Source organism: Cimex lectularius, unplaced genomic scaffold (genome assembly GCF_000648675.2).
Source record: "Cimex lectularius strain Harlan isolate CLEC.00 unplaced genomic scaffold, Clec_2.1 scaffold327, whole genome shotgun sequence".
NCBI classification, from domain to species: domain Eukaryota; kingdom Metazoa; phylum Arthropoda; class Insecta; order Hemiptera; family Cimicidae; genus Cimex; species Cimex lectularius.
In genome coordinates, this window is record NW_019392865.1 from 302,857 (window position 1) to 324,263 (window position 21,407).

General features: G+C 35.9%; 1 protein-coding gene across 2 annotated transcripts in view; it reads left to right on the forward strand.

The window, feature by feature from the left end:
• LOC106670253 (flocculation protein FLO11) overlaps window positions 1-21,407 on the forward strand; it is a 58,475-nt gene that overhangs the window by 5,127 nt on the left and 31,941 nt on the right. Inside the window, exon 2 of one of the 2 annotated variants that reach the window (XM_014400423.2) lies at window positions 17,729-17,768. The exons of the other annotated variant lie outside the window; for it this stretch is intronic. The gene's annotated coding sequence lies outside the window, so the exon portion shown is untranslated. The remainder of the gene's footprint in view (window positions 1-17,728; window positions 17,769-21,407) is intronic. 2 annotated transcript variants of the gene reach the window in all.

Sequence of the window (21,407 nt, forward strand, 5' to 3'; positions counted from 1 at the left end):
ACTACGTCACTAACCTCACTATCCCCAACGACCTCACTATTCCTTTTGACGACGAACTGATCCGTTTCCGGTTCCAAAATTTCACACCAACCTCTCCTTCCATTCTAATCCTATTGCTCAAGCCCGCTCCACACATTCTATCCCGAGAACACGCCACGTCGCCTTAATCGACGATGGCCTCGAGACCTCCTTGGACACTTCTCATAGCATGTGTCCTCCGGGTGCAACGCTGACATTAGTGATAGTGCTGTGATCGTGTGTTAAGAAAAACGTACATTGATCACATTTGTAATATGTACAAATTTGTTTATACTACAAATAAATAAATTTTAAAAAATAATTTGAAAAACTGCTCGATTAAGTTTCTAAAATACCCACGCAGTCACATAATTTCGTATTTGTAAAGATATAATCGACCACACATCTAGACGTGGGATTGAATTGTATCTTAAAACAATGCAGACCTGAAAAGTTCATTCTTATCTGTTTTATTGATTTAACAGATTTACGTCTAAGTAAGAAGATAAAGAAATTTTTGTCTCAAAGTTTTTGAAAAATTCGAAATATAATTCCTAGGTGGTACCGCGCGTTTTCTGTCCATAAAAGTTATATTAAGACTGCCTGCGGATTCAATCCCAGTACAAAAGGCTTCACAATTGGAAATGACAAAGGGTGGCCGATATCTTGCAACGTAGATGCTTGTTTTGTTGTAAACCGTCCTTCAAGATCGTTGGCCCGTGAAAAAACTAAATCTATTTTCTATTCAAACGGCTGAATCAAGGAATTATTAAACATTTCATCTACCTAAGAGAAAGCGTGATTATGGTCAATGGTCAAATGTATATTGTCTTACTTTCAAAACGAATCGAATTTTCACGAATCGTGCTGACTGAATGTTGCTAAATCGTCAACATTTGTTGGTGATCACGAATGACGATATATAGATATTTAACTTAAAAAATAGTATTAAAATGTAGCTATAATAAATTAATATACGTTCCAGAGTCGTAAATTGTATATGATTCTTCTGAAAGAATTGTTTTAAGGGTGGAAGGATAAGTATTTATGCATATGTGCTAAACTTGCGTTTCATTCAATTTTATGGTTAGAACCAGGATTTGGTGCCATATTCTGGTTTTAAAGATTTTTTTAAATTAGTGAAACCAATTAAAAGTAGCCTTCAGACACGTCAGTAATTACAGGAAACGAAGATCTGATAAAAACCATACTGTTCATTCATTTCTAATTAAAACACAATATATATAGCAATAAAATAACACGTTTATTTTAAAATAATATTTCAGGTTTAAAGAAGTGTGTTTAACAACGAAGCCAAGAAAACGTGTTCGAATGCACTTTAGAAGCTGAGTTTTAATGGACTTTCCTTCTTAATGTAACACGTCCTTTTTCCTCGTCTCCACACGTTTGTCTCGGTACTTTTCGCCTGAAAGCAATTTAGAAATTGGAAAGCTAAACTGAAATCTCAGCTAAATTAAGTTAAAATGTTCCTCTATCTATTTCACCACGTGGTCTTTTGAGGTTCGAGCAGTCTTAAGTCTGATAAAAAAAACTTAATCTTGGGTTTGAAATGGCTGAAGAAAAACACCCCATCATATCAGTATAATAAGAAAGGGTTTCGATGTTTTTTTGCCTCAGATATTTATTAGTATCCTGTACATGAATACAAATTGTTTTTAACTGTACAAATCCCGGGCACACTATGGAAAGTACTGCACTCGGAGGACACACCAGAAGCTAGCCAATGCTGACACTCAGTTTGTTATCGGGTTAAGGCGAGGAGGTCGCTATTGAGTCGAGTTGGAGAGTTCTTGGGATGGAAAGTAGTGGAGAGGACTTGAGCATAAAATTAGAATACGTGGGTACTAAAAATGTGATCACAATATTTTTTCACACAGTCGCGGCACTAGACTAAAGCCGGGAACACTCCCGATGCAACGCCATGCGACGCTACCCGATGCGACCTGACGGGTAGGGTGTGCAACCTTATGGACATCGGAGTTTGGATTTGCGTCGGGTAGCGTCGCATGGCGTACCATCGGGTACGCTTTAGGCTAGCGCTGCACCCGGAGGACTTGCCCTAAGAATGTCGGCACTCATTGTGAGAGATTAAGGGACATGGCGTGGTCATCGTCGATTAAGACGACGAGGCGGGTTCTCGTGAAGGGAAATTGTAGGAGCTTGACCAGTAGGATTAGAATGGCAGGAGAGGTTGGTGTGAAGCTTTTGGAATCGGGAACGGATCAATTCGGATTGTGGATAAGTTGGAGACATAGGGAGGAGTTTGGAGAAGTCTTCAGAGGACTTTTGACCAGGAATGCTTGGATTCGTTGGATGCTACCCCACACTCTCCATTGTCCAAATAGGTCGAAGTAATACCTTGTACAGAGTTAATTTGTTCTTTGCCGACATGTCTGATTTCGGTTCTCGTCGAGGTCTTTGTAGCTGTCCAAATAGTCTATTTAGTTCTTGTCGCTGTCTTATGTGAGGAGGCCATATCAGTCTACTGTATACTAGGTATTCTATTATTTATATTACTTGGATTTATTATTCGGTGTAGACACCGTTCTATATGGGACTTATATATCTGTTTTATACTTAAACATACTGCAGAATAATTCAGCAGTCCGATTTAATTCCTTTACTTTGCTCAAAGCTGAAATCCGCAATAGGAACTACGGATTAAAATTTAAACTTGTGAAACGTTCCGACATAAGACGAAATAGTCCTTTGAACCGTGCTGTACCCCGGATGGAGAAAGGCGATCGGCAGGACCCAAATTTGCATACGTTCAATCTAGTTTCGCAGGAAGTCGGCTCGTAACATCCGTAAACATGTTACTACGGTGCGTTAAGCATCGAGGACACCGACGGCCCGGAGTGAACGTTGGAGAAATTATACTCTCATAACGGTCACTCGCGTTGGCAAATTGCATTTCAATTGATGTTATGGTAAGAAAAGGCTGGTAGATCAAAATTTCGAAATATCACAAATATTGCATTTGATAGGGCAGTTTTACGTCTTATTTTAGACTAGCTTGAATTGACTGAAATTATCAAGAGTATTGATTAATGAAATCATTATTCTTCTTGACCACAAAGAAATCCGTTTTTAATTGTCATTAATTACTAGCCTATAATATTGAACTTTTCCAGCCTAAGTTTAATTGATTGAATTTAGTCCATGTAGTATTAGTTAATTTGGTGCTTAGGGTATGGTAAAAAAAATACTACATACATATTTGTACAATAACTTTGAATTTTCAGAACAAGGAATGTGACTGGTTGAGATTTTTAGCTCGTTTGAACTTTGAAAGGAACGTTTAACTGTCGGATCGGTCTGACCCAAAATTGTAATCATGTTAAAAGAATGTTTATTACTTCGCGTTCTTGGTCTGCAAATGGATGGACTCATGCCGGCTATTGATAAAGACTGGGAACGACATATCTTTGCTTTTTCAATCTCTTCTATAATTGTTTATTGATGGCCGACAGAATGACTAATAAAGAACAATTATTTTTGCTCAACAGTGCATGGAAGTCTGATTTTTATTGTATTTTATAGCGAAACGGTAAAATAAAAGTAATGAGATGAACTGTTATCTCTCACACTCATCAATGCAGTAGATGAACAGAAGTACCGATCTGTATGGTATAAAGGTTTAGAGACGGCAATGAAGACTTCTATTACGCTAGTAACTTATCGACGTTATAGTACGACATCATTATGGCCAACGGGAAATAAAAACAATATCTCATCAGACTTACTTGGTCGAAAGAAGCTAAGCTTTGGACTGGAATAAATATCTATTACAAACAAAACCGTCAGTCCCTAGAAAAGGGTACTTGAATTTACCCAGACCCCCCCAGGTCAAATTTAAGGCGAATGATTATAAGACTCAATAAAAGTCTGAAAAGAATCTGTTCAGCATTTCAAAAAAGGAGAAAACAAACAGCACCGAAATCCGACAGGAGATGGCCATGTAAGATTGAGAGAAACGTTTGTAATCTGATCTGGGGCAGGACATATCGCACGTTCATCGGGCCAAAAATGGACCACACTAATCACAAACTGACAATCAACGGGAAAGACCAAAAAATAGGAAGATCAAACATGTTATGGCCTCTCTTCACTATGGAGCCCAGAGGGGATGGCCTGTTGTGGTTCATATTTGCCAAGTAGGAAATGGTGTTGGGGAATATTTGCTTTGGGAGCTGTCTCACTAAACAAGTCAAAAGAGGCCAGCATGCGCGAACAAAGTGTACAGTTGATAGATGATGTGTCTACACACTGGGCCAACATCGGTCGGCCATTGTTTCATGTTTCCAATCAGGTTAATGTCTAATAAATAACTTATCAATAAGAAACACAAATCTGCAGCAGCAATTTCCTCTTCCTCGATATCACGGAAAAAGAAAAGTAAGCAACTATAGGCCATTGAGACCATGCTGGCCCAATCTCCCAAGAGGAGGACCATCTACCTACATCTTGGTGACCAATGCATTTTTCTGTCATGGCCCATAGTGAAGAGTAGCCATTATGGAAAGGTTGGATCATTGATTTTGGAAGCACCAGATTCATAGAAACGGAAATCGCAAGAAAAAGATGTTCGTTCAGCATTGCTTTCTGTGACAATAACAACTTCTAACATAAAACATGCGAAACAAGTTTCATTTATTACAGAGACATAAGGTAACTAGATTCGTTAAGCTTTATTCCATCAGAATAAAGGCTTGTATCTGCATTATATAATACGCCCTTGATTAAGTCACAGAATTGAATTAGAATATGCTTGGGATAAGAAAAGAACTTCTAAAATAATGATTTGTAACTGTACTCCGAAGTCAGCACTCTACGGTTATCACCTCCTCCTTTGAGAAAAACATTGCCCGGCTGTCTTTCTCGACGTTTCGCAAGCATTAGATCGGGTCTGGCATACAAATTCAAAGGTAACCTGAAACTACCTCCTACCTTATCCTAAAGCCTACTTGCCGACCGTTACGTCTGGGCAACATACAGTTCTTCCCATTCACCCATCCATCCTTCCCGGGCAGGAGTCCCCCAAGGTAGTGTGCTTGGTTCAATCCTTTACTTAATATGTACTGCTTACACATTGCAACAACATCCTTGTTCACATTTGCAGATGATATTGCAATCCTGTCTACGCACAATGATCCCTGCCCTTGACGTTCGTTCCTTACAGTCTCACCTTACCATCCTTAAGCCTTGGCTAAGAGGAGGTGGAGAAAAATAACCGGTATATTAATTTCACATTACTGCGAGCAATCCTGCCTTCTGAATACCTCAACCGTGTACCCTCGACGAATTGTATTCGCTACTTAGGACTGTCGACAAATGGCAAATCCCCATACTGAACTTAAACAAGTACTCAATAGACGGTATAAACATCTTTCTCGACTCTTAGACAGACGATCCCTACTATCCCTTAACAATAAAACACCACTAAGACTACAACGCATTACTCAAACCGACTTTGACCTACCGTATATATTACATACAATCCTCCCAGTCCAAAACCCTCCGTTGAATTGCAAATGCTCCTTTCTATGTGTCCAATCGTACACTTCTCCATGACCTCAGCATCCGTTATGTTTCCCACGTCATCAAACGAAGACACAAATTTCACTCTTCACTCACTGGTCATACCAATCCCTTAGTAATCCATTTTCCTCAACCGCACTTCTCGATACTACTACATCGCCTACTGAAACGCCGATGGCTCGTGATTTCAACTCAAGTGTTAGCGAGTGACAAATCAATGCTTATATCGGAGTGTCACTACTGTTTTCTCCGCTCAGGGCAATAGAAATCATTTATTCACCGTTTGCTTGTTGTAGTTAATTCTACAGTTGTAGTAAAACAAAAAAAACTGTGCGAGGAGAAAGTTGAAGGTTAAAACAGCAATAATAGGTGAACCCTGTATAATAGAAGTTACAGTATAAAGAAAACAGATTTCTACTGCTGTTCTATGTTGCCCTGTCCCCTTAAACTAATTTGAAAGTACAACTACGAGGAAGTAAAAGCTGTTAATCCGTCTTTCACGTTTGAATAAGCTTTACTTGAGGTTGACAGTCCGCAAACCGTTTTAACCTTGAGTGCGGCACAATCTTATTTCCTAATACGAAAACTTATTGGTTCATTTAGTTTTAATACGACAGAACGTGCACGAGCCGAGTTTTTCTTTTGTTAGAGAATTTTATAGAAAACGTCTAGCCCTCAAAATAATAAAAGAAAGAACGGAATCTCACATATTCAAAAGCGTGAAAGTGTTATCTTGTCTATGGGTAGATGCTATGTGAAAAAGTACTTTTGATATACCTTTGGAATTACAATTCAAAACTACTCTTAAAAACTCATATTTGCATTTATTAAAATGTGAAATTTTACTCTTAAGTTTACGTGAAGACATGAGGTGATCGACCTGTAGTTTTGACGTTCCGATCAAACCAGAGAGACTGGTCAGTCAGAATGTACGTTAACGACAAAATTACAGACTTTCTTCTAACGTGGCGTGTCACAATGCGATTATGATATAAATACATTGAAACTTGTAATCTGTATTTTTCCAAACGGCACAATGTATCATGACTTGACGTCGGATACCGTCACGACAAACCAGACGATCGTAACCAGATAGGAATGGTTTGAATCAGAATGTTGATAACTACGCCCTACTAGATATTCAAAAATTTTGTCCAGTGACGTTGTAAAAGCATCGGACGTTCGAATTGTTATCAACGCTTGAAATTAGTAATTGTATTCTTTGATAATGATTGTTGACTGCTTCTAATGAATTTTCGATTAATAGAATTTGTTAGAGCGTATTGTTTGGAGCTGTCTGGATGTTCTTGCCGTAATATTTCTTAGGCGCAGTGTTCAATTGTTATGATTACAGTTTTTGTAGCGTATTTATCTAAGTTTAAAGTCAGTTCTGTCTTCGGATTCATTCCGAAGACTGCAGCTCCCATGTCTTTATCCGATTTTGAGTCGACGGTAAACCGGTTGGAATTGGCCTTCAGAGGTCTTAGCTTTTGCCCACTCTTCCCTTTCTAGTATAAGTACATTGTACTTGTGGATAAAGTTAAATTTTGGATAAGTGGCATCGAAGGCCTAGTATGACATCTGTCAGTATTTTCTCCCTCAGTTTCCGTGGTTCGTCGACATGGCATATCCTTGCAGTTGGCTGTCCATTTGTGAACTGTGACCCGCGCTCTGGCTTCTTCTTGGATTAAAATATGAAGCGTGGAAGGTTTACAACACTTCCAAATCTACAATTGGCTTTGTATTCCTCGCTCCCGTGACATGATCTCAGGGGAAGGTGGCTGAGTGAGCAAGGCATTTTCACCAAATTCACAAACATTTAAGTAAAAAGTATTTACTTAGGAGGAACTTAACATCCAACTACCCGTTGGGCGTCGCGGACGAGGGATCAAACTACTTCACAATACATTTTTCATTATCAATTAAAAGCCATAGGCTCTGCCGGTGTCGAACCCAGAACTACTAGCGTGGCAGATACGAGTCGGACACCATAACTGCTCGGTCAACACGGTCCATTAATCCAAACTTTTTCATATTTAAAACAATTCCATTAATAGATAATGTTAATTGAAAACTAAGTGAATTAGCTTGAATGTATTAATATTTAATGAAGCCACTAATGATATAGGAATAAAAATAAATGCCAATTCTGTGATGATCTTTAGAGGAAAAATGGCTACTGCATAGTACACATATGTGCGTACGTACTAATAAATTTTCATGTTTACTTAATTATTCAATTAAGTAATTAAATCAGCATGAGTCTAAGACCTCCGACTACTTTTCGATGATTAATTGTATTAGATTACGTAGTCCTAAGATTCAACTTCGGTAATGCCAAATTCGGGGTCCTAAGTCGCTAAGATCAAGGCACCGCAACTCTCCATTTCGTTAACATGCGTATCGAATGCGTTCCCTCGACCAAAACCTAAGGGTTTTATGATGCTTTGTTGTCGACGAAACGATGTCCTTTCTCTGCGATGATAACATGCACCAAAAGCTTCACTTGACCTGTCCTGTTGAATGGACAACTTAATATGTGCACAGCAAGCTGTATGGCTTTGAGATGTAGAGGTCGACCCTCTGTCGACAAACATACAATTCTAACAGATTTTAAATTCTTGCTTGGCGATAAGTCTTGGCAGAAGAAAAGAACGTGAACTGGCATCCGAAGATTGAAGGAACTCTTCCTGGCGTCAGGGGGGGGAGACATATGGATAAAAGGTAATTTTCATCAAAAAAGATCAGCCTTATTTTTAAGCAACTTTAATAAAAATTACCGATTTCTTTATTTTAATTAACTTTAATAGTTAAAGTGGTGCCTTTTCTCTAACGTGACACGTGATGTTCATTACACCTTGTAGGGTTTTCTCTCTAAAAAAAAATAATGTAATGAAGACGATTTGTTGCTCACGGGCATGTTTCATGTTGAAAATAGGCGTACACATTTTTTTAACTTTCGCGTTTCACTGCGTACTGTCTTATTGTGCCAATCTCAGACTTAGATTATAAAACTGTTCCCGTTATAACCGATTGTCTCTAAGAAGTCGATTATACGCGTCAAATCGTAACTGACCTCTTATCTCATATCAGAGTAACAGCCTAAAAAATGTTCGGCATTCCACTGTTGAAAAGTCTAACGGGAGCCTCTCTTCTTAACGGGGCACGTTGACTGTATGAGCGACACGATTGGAGCATGGACTTCGCTTACGGAAGAACTTTATGAACTCTTTGAAAAAATCTGTAAGACAATATTTTTCATTTTGGACAAAAAAATAACGAATTACGTCACGTTTCAACAGACCAGAACTGATTGCTATTTGGCAGAAGATTGCGTCACACAGTGTTTTTCTTCTCTTTTAACGACAGAAAAGGACAAGGAAAAATAGAAAGAAGGAAGGGGACGAATTAAAAATTGACCTAAGTTAAAATATGACCAAATGAAAAATGGCCAAAAACGTTCCGGCTTTAGAAATTAAATCTAATCATCTTTTATAACAAACAGTACCAAATTCACAAAACACCCAAAAACGTTTAAAAGGTAAAAACCTTCGATGCAGCTTTTGCTTTTCATGTGGTTTTAGACCTAAAGTCAAGCAAATTTACCTCCTTGTAAAAGTATATAATTAAAACACAAGCTTTTCATAATTTGCGATTTTGAACCGGTTATGCTTTTACAAGAGACTGTAAGATCGGTTGTTTCTAAATATTTGTAAGGATTTCTGTCATGTTATATTATAAGTACGCATGAATATAATTATTATATATTATTTATATATAAATGTTATATTATATGTATACTATTTGACTTTTTCCTTGTAATTCATCTTCTTTATACAGCGATTCATCACTCGTACGACAAAGTTCGTCAGGTGCTTTCACACCTCAAGCAACAAAAAAGTTCTTATGAACCATAATCCTATTCTCAATCGTTTTGCAAATATTCAAGCCTTTGTTCGTTTGTTTCAAATGGTTTTCGTCATAAATCTACTCATAGCTTTTGCAGTCTTCGTTCTTGGGTAAATTAAAAAAAAGCATTAAATTTCCTTCAGACTTCAAAAATTTTCAATTTAGTTTTTGTTAAAAAAGCAAACACTAAATCTTCCAAAAAAATTGGCTACACTCAAACTTCTTAAAAAAAAACTAAATTTACAACCTCGTTAGAAAAATTCACCGTAAAGCTTGGCAAATTTTATAACAACAATAAACTTTCTAAATACATAATTCTGTAATTATATCAAACGAAAATGCAGAAATTTTATACTAAATGGGAAAAAAGTGTTTATATCAGTGTATATCTGAGTAATTCAACTTTTTTGCCCTGGGTCAATTTTTTTTACTAACTTTAATAAAAAAAGAAAGAAACATGAAACAAAACCCACAAAAAGAGAATAAACATAGTGAAAAATCAAAGAAGAAAAACTGGAAAAAATATCTACACTAAACAGTGACAATAAAAGAACAATACAGAAGTGTAAAACCCAACTTTAAACTAATAAAAAACCACCAAAAAAGAAAAATTCAATATAAAAATTAAGCAAAACTAAAAAAGAGAATGATCCTAGTGAAAAACCCAAATCCGAAAAATTGGACAAAATATCTACTCTAAACGCAGATAAAAAAGTACAGAAGTTGTAAAACCCAATTTTAGTCTAATAAGAAAAGCATAAAAAAGAAATATTCAGCGTAAAAATCATACCACAATTATAAAATAGGGACAATTAACATGGTGAAAACCAAAGCAGAAAGATTTCCTTTTCGTGGAAGTAGGTCTTTTTAAGTCACTAGTCAATTGGTTCCATTATTTTCATTATTCTTATGCACAATGTGCCAAATAGTTGTAAAAAGAAAGAAAGGCTGTATGAAAATATCTTTGCTTGTTTTATGTAGCTTTTATGGGTTGTCTTAAAACCAATATTTGAGCAATATTCGTCGTTGTCCATTATTTTAATATTTTGACATGGGTTACAGAATAAGTTAATCTTTCATCCAGCAACCTTCTGTTTAAATAACAAGGGGTTTCTTTACAACCTTCCTGAAAGCGCGGAGTACAACAAAACGAGTGTCCACGTTGCAAGGTATCGACCCTTCTTTTGACAGTTCATTACAATCGAAATTCCTTCGCTTCTGTACTCAGATCGGACACGCAGTAAGCGCTGACAAGCTATTCGCCAAAAGGCTGAGAGGAAGAACCGAACTGGTATCGAATTCCAAATAGAAAACGAAATTATTAAAAATAATATCGAGGTGGGTGGCGTCTATTGACAGGAGAACAAACAACAAATGGAACATTTACACGAAATTCAATTTGTACAATTTAAATATCTAAAAATTCTTGCCTATGAAATAGAATTAACAATTACTGACTATAGACAATTTGAACAATAATTTATTTTAAGGCTTCGCTCTGATTCTTATTCTTTTCGAAATAATTGACTACCCTAACCCCCTAACTACCCCTAACCATCCCTGACTACCCAATATATGCTTAGCGGTCATAGTTGACCAAATTAATCATTTCAATTAATTCTTTTTATCGAAGGTCTTGGTTGAGATGTAAAGAATAATTAATTAAAATAATTACCTACTATATGTTATATTTATACATTAAAATTGTTGTACTAGTTCCACGGCAGTAGTAAATTATACTTTTTTACCTTTTTGCTTTTTAAGAGGTTAAAGGTTAGGGATTTTCCAAGAGTACAGGTGGTGTTTTTCAAAGACGAGCTTTTATTTTGTATTCTGTTTCTTTCGAGGTTTCTGGCTGTCTACCCATCATCAGAAAGTCCTAACAAGAAGTACAGTCCAAGTTATTATATATTATATACATTACTAATTAATATTACTTTAATAGCTTACATTTTTCCTTTTCTTTTATAGTTAAAACATTTTGATAGTTACCTAACAGTACTGCGTAGATGGAAACAAAATACAAAAAAAAATGCTTATCTTTTGAAAAACACCATGAATTCTCTTGGAGTCCCTAACCTTTAAGTAACTCTTTTAAGAAGAAAAAGTAAAAAATTTAATTTTATATTGATATATTTTTTATGTATATTTATATAAAACTCAACTAAAAACCTAAATTAATTGTTTATATAAAACATTCGTTTCAACTATTTTCTTACTTTATGTATTGTTATAACTCGGCTGGGTTCGAATCCCGCTCGTGACACTGACTTTTTCATCTCAACCAAGATCTTAGATTAAAATTGAAATAATTAACTACTATATGTTGTTTAATTGTTATTGATTAAATGGAATCTTTTTATGTATATTTATATGAAACATTCTTTTCAGCTATTTTCTTACTTTATATATTGTTTAATACTCAAGTAAATTTTCCCTTTTAATTTTGCTTTATATGTATATTGTTATACATCGGTTGTGTTCGAATCCCGCTCGTGACACTAACTTTTCATCTCAATCAAGACCTTAGATAAAAAGACTAATTTATTGAAATAATTAACTACTATGTATTATATGTATATATTGATAAATGCTGTCTTTTTGATGTATGATTTATATGAAACATCCTTTTCAGCTATTTTCTTACTTTATATCTTGCTTAACACTCAAGTAAATTAAATATTGTCACATTTTATGTATTGTACATTTCAATAGTTAAACATATTTATAAATTTTTATGTGTGATAATCAGGTATTAGGTCACAGAAACATACAAACTCCCAACTTCATGCCAAGATTTCGTTTAATTTGTAAACATCTTCAGGGCCTAATATTAGTATAGTTATATGTTTTTTCGTATTAGCTCTGAAGATGTTTACAAATTAAATGAAATCTTGGTATGAAGTTGGGAGTTTATATGTTTCTGTGATCTAATACCTAATTATCACACATACAAATCGAACAAGGTCGATCCATCTCTTAAGAATATTTATAAATTGAATTTATTATATAAAATGTATTATTATTAGAAATGCATGACGTTTTATTCTTGAAACTGAACATCACGCACATTTTCCATTCCAGAGTGCTCAATAAAAAAAAAGTGTTATCATAAATGATAGTCATTTGAACGCAATTAAGCGTTTAGGATTTTTTTTTTGCAAGTGTTCACTCAGTTTTTAACACTCGGACCTGATTACGCATGTAATAGGTTCGTTTTTGGCAGAAAGACGTGCGTCAAATCCGGAAGTCGGATAACGGTCGAGGCCTTGCTGCCGGCTCCCGGAAACAAATCGGCATGGGAAACGATTTGAATTATATTCTCGTACACAACTCGTCCTTTGTTATTCAGTTCGGATATCGGAGGGATTAAGGTCGCAATCTCGGCAGTTTTGAGCTTTTCAACATGGTCGGCGCGACACTTTCTCTCGAGGGAGGTGGGAAGGGGAATAACTCTAGCGAAAAGAAAATCCGTAGGAAAATATGCCGAGTGATTATCGGGGCATACTTTCAAAAGGGTCATATAGAACTGAACGGATTTAAACACTATCTTGTTACAAAAAAAAATTTAAGTCTTATGTAACATAACATATTATAATACTTTTACGAGTGCATTTCCATTTCGAAACGTTGGGAAAAGAAACTATCCTGAGATCTCGTACGCTCTATTGTCAAAGGACGTTTCTCATCCAGGACCTGACGCTTTGATGCTGGTGTCTAACTACAGCTACCGTTATAATTTAAAAATAGAAAATTACTTTCATTTGCTTAATTGTGCGTCATATACTATGTCACAATAGTTGGTAAGATCTGAAGAAATAATTGTTGTAAATATCTTTATTCACCTCGCAAATAATTGGCAACTTAGTTGTCATTGGCTATACATACATACATTATATATTACACTCTGGGGAAAAAATTAAAAAACTCTATTTTCTATTGTGATATGAATAAACAATTCTATGTATGAATACCTAGTTTATTCAATAAATTATATAAATCAATATAAATACATATACAACGAACATAAACACAAATACAATATACATGCATATACAGGGTGTTCGGCTACTCGTGTTACAAACTTTGCCAGTAGATTCTAAATTCAAAATGGAACCAAACAGTTCTAATTAACTATGGTCCGAATCCCAACAGTTTCGGGGCGATTTCACTTTTTCTGATTTGTTAAGATTTCACGCCCTTGCTTCAATTAAACAATGATAATTCCAAAATTAAAAGGTTTTTGTCAAATCCGTTGAGGCCATTGATAAGTGCGTTAAATTTCCAATAAGATGTGATCAATACTAAACTTGTAAACTTGAAGTAAGCGTTTTGGTAGCCAGAACTTTGAAAAGTTTTTTTTTTCAAAATTGAAAAATTTACTATGGTCATCTAAACAATTATTTCCAAACCTAGAGACCAGCAAATTTCAGAAAAGTATGTACTCCATTTAATATCCTTTTTTTGAGGTGCAGATGCTTTTTAATTACTTTTTTCAAAGATGAAGAAATGGATCAAGGAAAAGAAAACACCGTGATTGAAGGATTGGTAATTCCTGCAAAAAGCAATGCACCACTAAAAAGGATATTAAGTTAAGCATAGTAAGTTTTTCAACTTGGAAAAAAATAATTTTCAATGTTCTCGCTACTAAAACGCTTATTTCACGAAGGTTTACAAGTTTACCATTAATCACATCTTACTGGAAATTTAATGTGTTTTTCAATGGTCTCAACGGATTTGTCCAAAATCGTTTAGTTTTGCAGTTATCATTGTTTATTTGAAGCAAGGTCGTGAAATCTTAAAAAATTAGAAAAAGTGAAATAACTCCGAAACTGTTGAGATTCGGACCGTAGTTAATTAGAAACTTTTGGTCCCATTTTGAACGTAGAATCTACTGGCAAAGTTAGTAACACGAGTATCCGAACACCCTGTATACATGCAAGCACATATACTATATTTATATCAAAACCTAGACTAAATAGGTAATAATAAATACGTACATCAATATACGAATAATTAAAATAATAAAATAAATAATGTACAAACAAATAAAATAAATAAACTAATTAATTGAATAACTAAATTAGGCGTTAACATATTTGAGCCTCGCATTGAGGTCCCATAGGGTTTTGTGTTTGGCTCTGGGTGCACGTTTTTGTCCAATATCTTGAACTAATCGTACGGCGCTCCCAGGCGCAAAACATTTTTGACAATTGGTATCTATGAACTGGTGTAGAAATTACACTCCTGAGTTTGTGTGGAGTACATCTGTATTGATTGCTAAAGGGCTGTTAGTGGATAACCATAGGAACTTTTGAGTTCTTTGAAGCTTGTTTTTTATAATTGGTGTGACAAGTTAAACCGTAAGCAGAGAATGTATGGCTCAACATTGGCCTTACTATGGTTTTTTTAGATGAGCAACTTTTATGAACGCTCAACTGGGACTCTCGAAACAAGAGTGGAAAAAGTATTTTTACATGTTTTTTCCCTTTTTGAATTAATTCACTCATATAGACTGAAAACGTTAACTTAGCATCTAGCCGAACGCCGAGGTACCTTATTAAGGTAGACTAGTTAATATATTCACCATTAAGGTGAACTTTAAGGTATACAGTTGGACGTCTTTTCGTGAAGAATATGGCTTCAGACTTACTCCTGTTCACATTTATTTTTCACCTCGTACAGTACCCGACAGTCCTCTCCACTGCACTGCTCAATCGGTTCACTATGGCACTCACACTCCATGATGAGTGTAGAGCGCAGAAGAAATACATATTCGTACTATGTTATTTACAGAAAAAGAAAAACTTTAGTATTTAGGTTACTAATTGGTTTTCCCATTTTTGCGTGGGAACCAACCTGCAACATATACTGATTGTGCTATTAATTGTTCATTTGATTATTTCTGTATAAATTGAAAATAACAAAAGTTAATTTCTTCTAAGTAGTCTAGTAGTTCTAGTAAATGTGGTCACAAGGCCTTCTGTACCTCGATCTGGGTAGATCTATTGTGCTCTTTTATTTTTATAACTCCCTGGCTAGCTTCAGGTTGTTAATCAACCTCCATAACTTTTCCAGCGGTTTCTTAGTATAGAATCTTGAGGCTTTTTCTCTCCTAGTTGCAAGAATCTACACCTACATAGATCCTCACGAAATGTAAAACGTGTTCTGCAGTGTCTTCTTCTTCCTGGCAGTATCACAGTGTTTCTTCTATCTGTACTCCAACGGGTGCCTTCTTAGGTGGCAGTGTCCTGTCATAAGTCCTACCAGAATTCTGCCCTTATTGTGGTTACCTGCCAGTATTATCTTTGTAAGCAGCGGATAGCTCTTCTACGAATCTCTTCGTGCACCTCATGCCTGGGGTATTGTTCCACCCGATTTTGGACTCACTTAGGTTCCACAATAGTGTTCGGGGCCTAGAGGCTAACATGTCCACCTCTATGACCCGAATGCCAGGGTCAGGTCATTGGTGTCATTGACTTCTGACAGGGATTCTATACGCTCCTGGCCTTTACCTCGCATCTAAGGACTTAAGTGCCGCCTGACTGTCAGAGAAAATAGCTTTCTTCCTAAAATATGTTCCTAGCCGTTTTATTTCTCTGGCGCAGTGTTAATTCCTGATTTCAGATTGGAAAACTGTAGCGAACATATAACGATTGTGCTAATAATTGCTCATTTGGTTATATAATTTGATTATTTATGTCTAAGTTAAAAATTACAGACGTTTTGTTATGTTTTTAATGCCTGTTAGTCTTGGGAGAAACCAATATTAAAATAAGTACGGTTTTTAGTACTCCTGTTCTTCTCATTTTTTTTCTTTTTAAAAAAATTAATTCTTAGTCTTTCTATATTTTTATGCTATTTACTAGAGGTTCTTTTCTTATCCTTGGTTAAGGAAAGAAAAAGAGACAAAGTACAGAAGTGAACAGTAATCTTGCTATGGCACTATTTTAATCTGGGTTAGACGAGTTCTTTTATGAAAAGGATGTCAAGGATTTTATACTGTTTGATTGGATATATAAATGAGCGTTGGTAGCTCGAAGGAAGCTCGAGAGAAGGAATAAATGTACAAAAATATATGGATTCGGTTTAGGTTAGATTGCTTGGTAAGCAGCACAGAGGTCAGATAGTAAGTCATTTTAAAGTGATTTGGTCTGGCTGGGTTAATTTACTTCATTACATTTTTTACACCAGAGCTGTTTCTCTTGTAGAAAGGATTGACGTGTATAGGACGCTTGCACGTTGTTTGGATGGATGTTGAAGATAATTGGCCAATTGTAGGTTTTGGTGGTCTTTAAAAAAATCTGAATAATAAAAGTCCCATACGATCATCTGTTAGATTGTTGAACACTATATTGAGCACCCACACAACTCAGTTTTTATCAAGTTTATCCATTTCCTTCAGTTGTGTTAAAAATTGAAGCTCTAAGTATTCAGCCTGAAGAAATTTTTAGATGGATCGGGTTTTAGAGCCGTTTGAAAGGTCGAGGAGAGTGCATGGTTGAACCAAGAATGCCACAGTTGTCCAATTCTCAAAATTGTGCCAATAAATAACTCATTTCGACTCTTGTCTTAAACCTGAGCCATTTTCAAAGCACCAGTATAAAATCGAATCACGATTCATCGTGACGAACTTAATTTGTAAACCTGTTCCGACTTGTATCCGTCTACATTGTTATTATGAAACTGCTTCGGAATCTGCTAAAGTCGTAATAAACCAATCGAGCTTCTCTGGGGGAGATGTATTGGGGAAAAACCACGCTTTTGTTTATATGGCCCGATATTGTCTTCAAGGTCCTCTTTCTCTTTAAGGTAAGGACTTAGATGACTAAGCTGTCCCACTTCTTAACCTTGTGCGTCAACAAAAATTAGAGGCATCGTACGTAATATTCTTTAATTTGGGTTTTTTAATCTATCTACATTGAATTTTTATTAATTATATGTGCTGGTAGAGGATTGTTATTGCGTTTTACCTGTGTGCATTTGTCATGTTAGACTTACCTACTATTAAACTCAAGTCTTATTGAATTAGCCGAACTGTAAAACCGTTGAGTTTATAAGAAAAGAGTGTAAACTTAATTGTGTATATATTATTTATACTATAATTATATTTACTTAAATTTATCCAACGCTGCGTCGTACGAGTTGTATAAATGTATCTGACTCAATGGTCGTGACTCACCCAACATCGAATAATATTCAAATCCTGCACAATGTAAAGAATATTTTTTTGTTTCAGACTCGAAAACGGATGTAAAACGAATAATATCGAAAAACATGTAAGTACATTTAATACTGATTTGTATTGTGTGCACTAGATTTGGTTTTTGAAAATAATTACATATTTTCAATATATTTCTATGAAATCGATAAATAAACGGTTTAAAAATCAATCCTTCTTCAGCCAATCATTATAAACTGTAAAATATTCTCATTCTCGGTTTAATTTAGGACAATTTAGGACGTTTCTGTTGAGAATTTTTGACTACCATCGAAATAAAATTCTCTTTGAAATACAGGACTAGCATTGGCGGCGTTTGTGAAACATACAGCACCGTTCTGTATTTCAATATCCTTCGAAATTCTTTTACAGGGTTGAATTCATTGCGATTCGTTCTCAGTCGAAAGGTCCTTAGAAAGGCGACCTTTATCCAAGGCTGTGAGCCTGCACGAGCGCTGCATATAGGTCGCAGGAGGCAAAGCCATTGTTGTCCTTATGACGTGATAAAAATGAAAAAAATAATTAATAAATGATAGGTCTTAGAAATATACACAATCTCCTATATATAATAAATATGATTTAGATGAATTTGCAACTTTTCTTGTTAACTACAAAAAACTTGTTTTTAAGATATCTACTGTGATAATTTTCTGTTAATGGATGAAGTTATACACAAATACAGGCATATCAGTAATGTTTCAGTTTACTAATTAATAATTCGTTTCGTTTCTACCGTTTCTGAAACTTTTCCGGATTTAATTCCAAAAATTATCCCAAAGGGAGAACGTACATTGTAAAAAAATTCCTTCAAAAATTGTACCGAGGATTGGATTTCCGAATTTGCTGATTTATCGACAAGATAAATACACTATCTTCTGGGATTTTACTTGTTTTCTTTTCGTCAGAACGAATCTCCGGCGTCTTCAGCCAGGGCCAGATTCTCCAACTTTTTTTCGAACGGTTATGACAAACGATATTTTCATGCACCTATCCGTTGCATTGGTCATTAATTCAGCCAATTCTGGCTAATTCGTGCAACTATGGTGATGTTAAAAGGGGTTTTCGACAATTAACTAAGTTTAGACAGATAACAGAAATAAAATGTCCGTTCAGTTAATTGCAGAGTTCATGGTTTCTTCCGGAGTAATTAACCTGCAGTTTTGCCTTTTCTGGAAATTTTGTCTGCCAATCCATGAAGTTAGTGTCTTTCAGAGTCGGCTTCTCGTAATTTTTAACGGAACTCTTATTTTGTTGTACAGTCGAACCTGGATAAGTGAAAACGCTGAAGACCAAGACCTCAGTTGGCACTTATAGAGGTTTTTCACTTACCCAGTTTTTCGTTTACCATGGTTCTGAGTAGTTTGTCTTATCCAGGTTGAAAATAAAAACAACGCATTTCACTGTTTTCCATGTATTGTATGTTACCCCAACGTACATACACAATGTTACATGTAATACATATTTATAGGTCAATGGTTAAACAGGTATTAAAAGGTCAAATGAATTAGGTACATGTACATGAGTCGATTTGGCTTGAAGAAATCGGGGATCGTGGTTTGGTTTTCAGTGTCTGTCTTGATCACCATTCTTTGAAGATCAAGAAGTAGCCAATGGAAAACCGTTGGAGTTGCCTTAAACTGTGTCAACTGCTTGAAGTGCTTGCCTTTTCGAAACCGGTGGTTACAGCTGGCTTGTCGTATTCGCAGGGAGGAAAATGATTTTTACATACTTCAGCTCAGGCATTTGTGTATGAGCGGTGTAGTTGTCAAGAAACATCAAAAACTCTTGCGGTTTGCTAGTTTCATATATGTGTCCAATTTGTTCGGCCATTTCAGGAAGTTTTCACGGGTCGTCCAATCTTTGTGATCACTGTAGTATTCCGTTGAAAGAGTTTTAACATTTTTAAAACACTTCGGTTTTTTTGAACTGCCTTTTATCAAAAGCGGAAGCTTCTCAGTCCCACTCTATTTACATATACAGAACCGTGACTCTCTCCTTACTTTCCTCCGTGGCACTGAGCATCTTTGAAAGCAAAAGTGGAGTTTGGGAGGCATCCAAAGAACAACCCTGTCTCATCTGCGTGGAATACATCATCCCACGAATAATCAGCAATGTGGGTAGATCCTTCGCGTGGATTTCACTTAAGGAGGTCAGGATTTGTCACTTTTCCAGGGTTTGACCCCAAAAGAGTGACTGGACCACAACACTTCTGTCACTTATCCAGGCTGTAATGTACTAAAATTTGAAATTAGAATACAGAACAAAATAGTGCGGATAATTTTTTGTTGTTGTCCATCCTGATTTTGTGGAACTAATTAGATGATGGGTAGGTAAACGTGACATCTTAAAAGTTACTGTAAAATTTCCTCTGTCCTGTTCCTAAAAATTTTGTAATTTTGTTGTTTCCTATCATTTTATCTGCCTGTTATCACTGTTTTGCATTGTCAAACGCGTTCAGATTTTCAACGTCTTCAGTGGCGTTACTAAATATCGCATTAGTAAAAACACTTTCCTTCATTATGGTCCTATATTTTCATAACACAATTGACACTGTCCATTGATTGTTTTGAGAGAAGAACTAAACTTCAGAGTTTTCCTATTTTGTGTTTACAGTATTCTTATGGTTTTGATATACATCTCTCTGTGGGTTAATTTGTTACCATAATCAAAATTATGATATCTTTTTATGTCTGGTGATGAACCTATAGTTTCGTTTGCCTAGTTGAGGTGTTCGCCACCATTAACCCTCGTCAGACACTCACAGAGCCCCTATTTCCATACCTTCACAATTGTAGGTTGTCCGTGCGAATTCAGGTAATGAGAAAAAGGCCCTATCGTCCTAACAGCCAGTTGTCCTCAAGCCGCCAAAGCGAACAGTTGTCTTCCAGTGCATACTAGAACTTATTATGCTATTTTTTGTGATGTCTTATTATGGTGATGATCTTGGTGATTTTATGTTTTTATTCGTTCAATATTTTAACACCCTATGGATGTAAAAGGAACAACAGACAAAGGAAAAGGAAAATGTTCTAAGACGTTTGGTATATTGCAAGACCTCTCAATAGCTGGGAGTGGAACATTAATTGACGGATATAAATTCAGTACATTTGGAACGAAGGGATTTCCTCAGGAGAGTAGAATGAAAAAATACCAGTTGGGTCAGGCCATTTCGTAAAGACAGGCGTTTCAGACGCCTCGACGACGCCCCACTTTCGGCGATAGTAGCGTTCGAAGGACGATGTTTTGTTGAGAATGTTATACCGATACCAGTGTTCAATTTCGACAATTCCAGCCCAAGGATCTGAAACATTCCCTGATTCGAATGAAATTACCGTGAATACTTACTGACCTAACGTACACCGATATTATTGGGTGATCTCTGAATGTTCACTCACCCAGAGGTGCCACTCACCCAGAGGTGCTCTCTATTCCTCAGGGCAGGTTGAACTCACTTCTCGCTAATAACTTACTTTTACTCATCGTACATCAAACACTAAACCAAGAGTACTCGATATCGAGGTTGAACCCAGACCATCATCATAATAATAAAATATTTTGAACTGAATCGACAATTGGTTAAAATTCAGATTACCGTTGTAAGTTTTGGCTTTTTCCTTTGGTGGTTGAACCGAGTCGTTTTGAGGCTCACAAGTCTGGCGCTTGATGATTGATCAACATACAATGTTTACACGGTTTA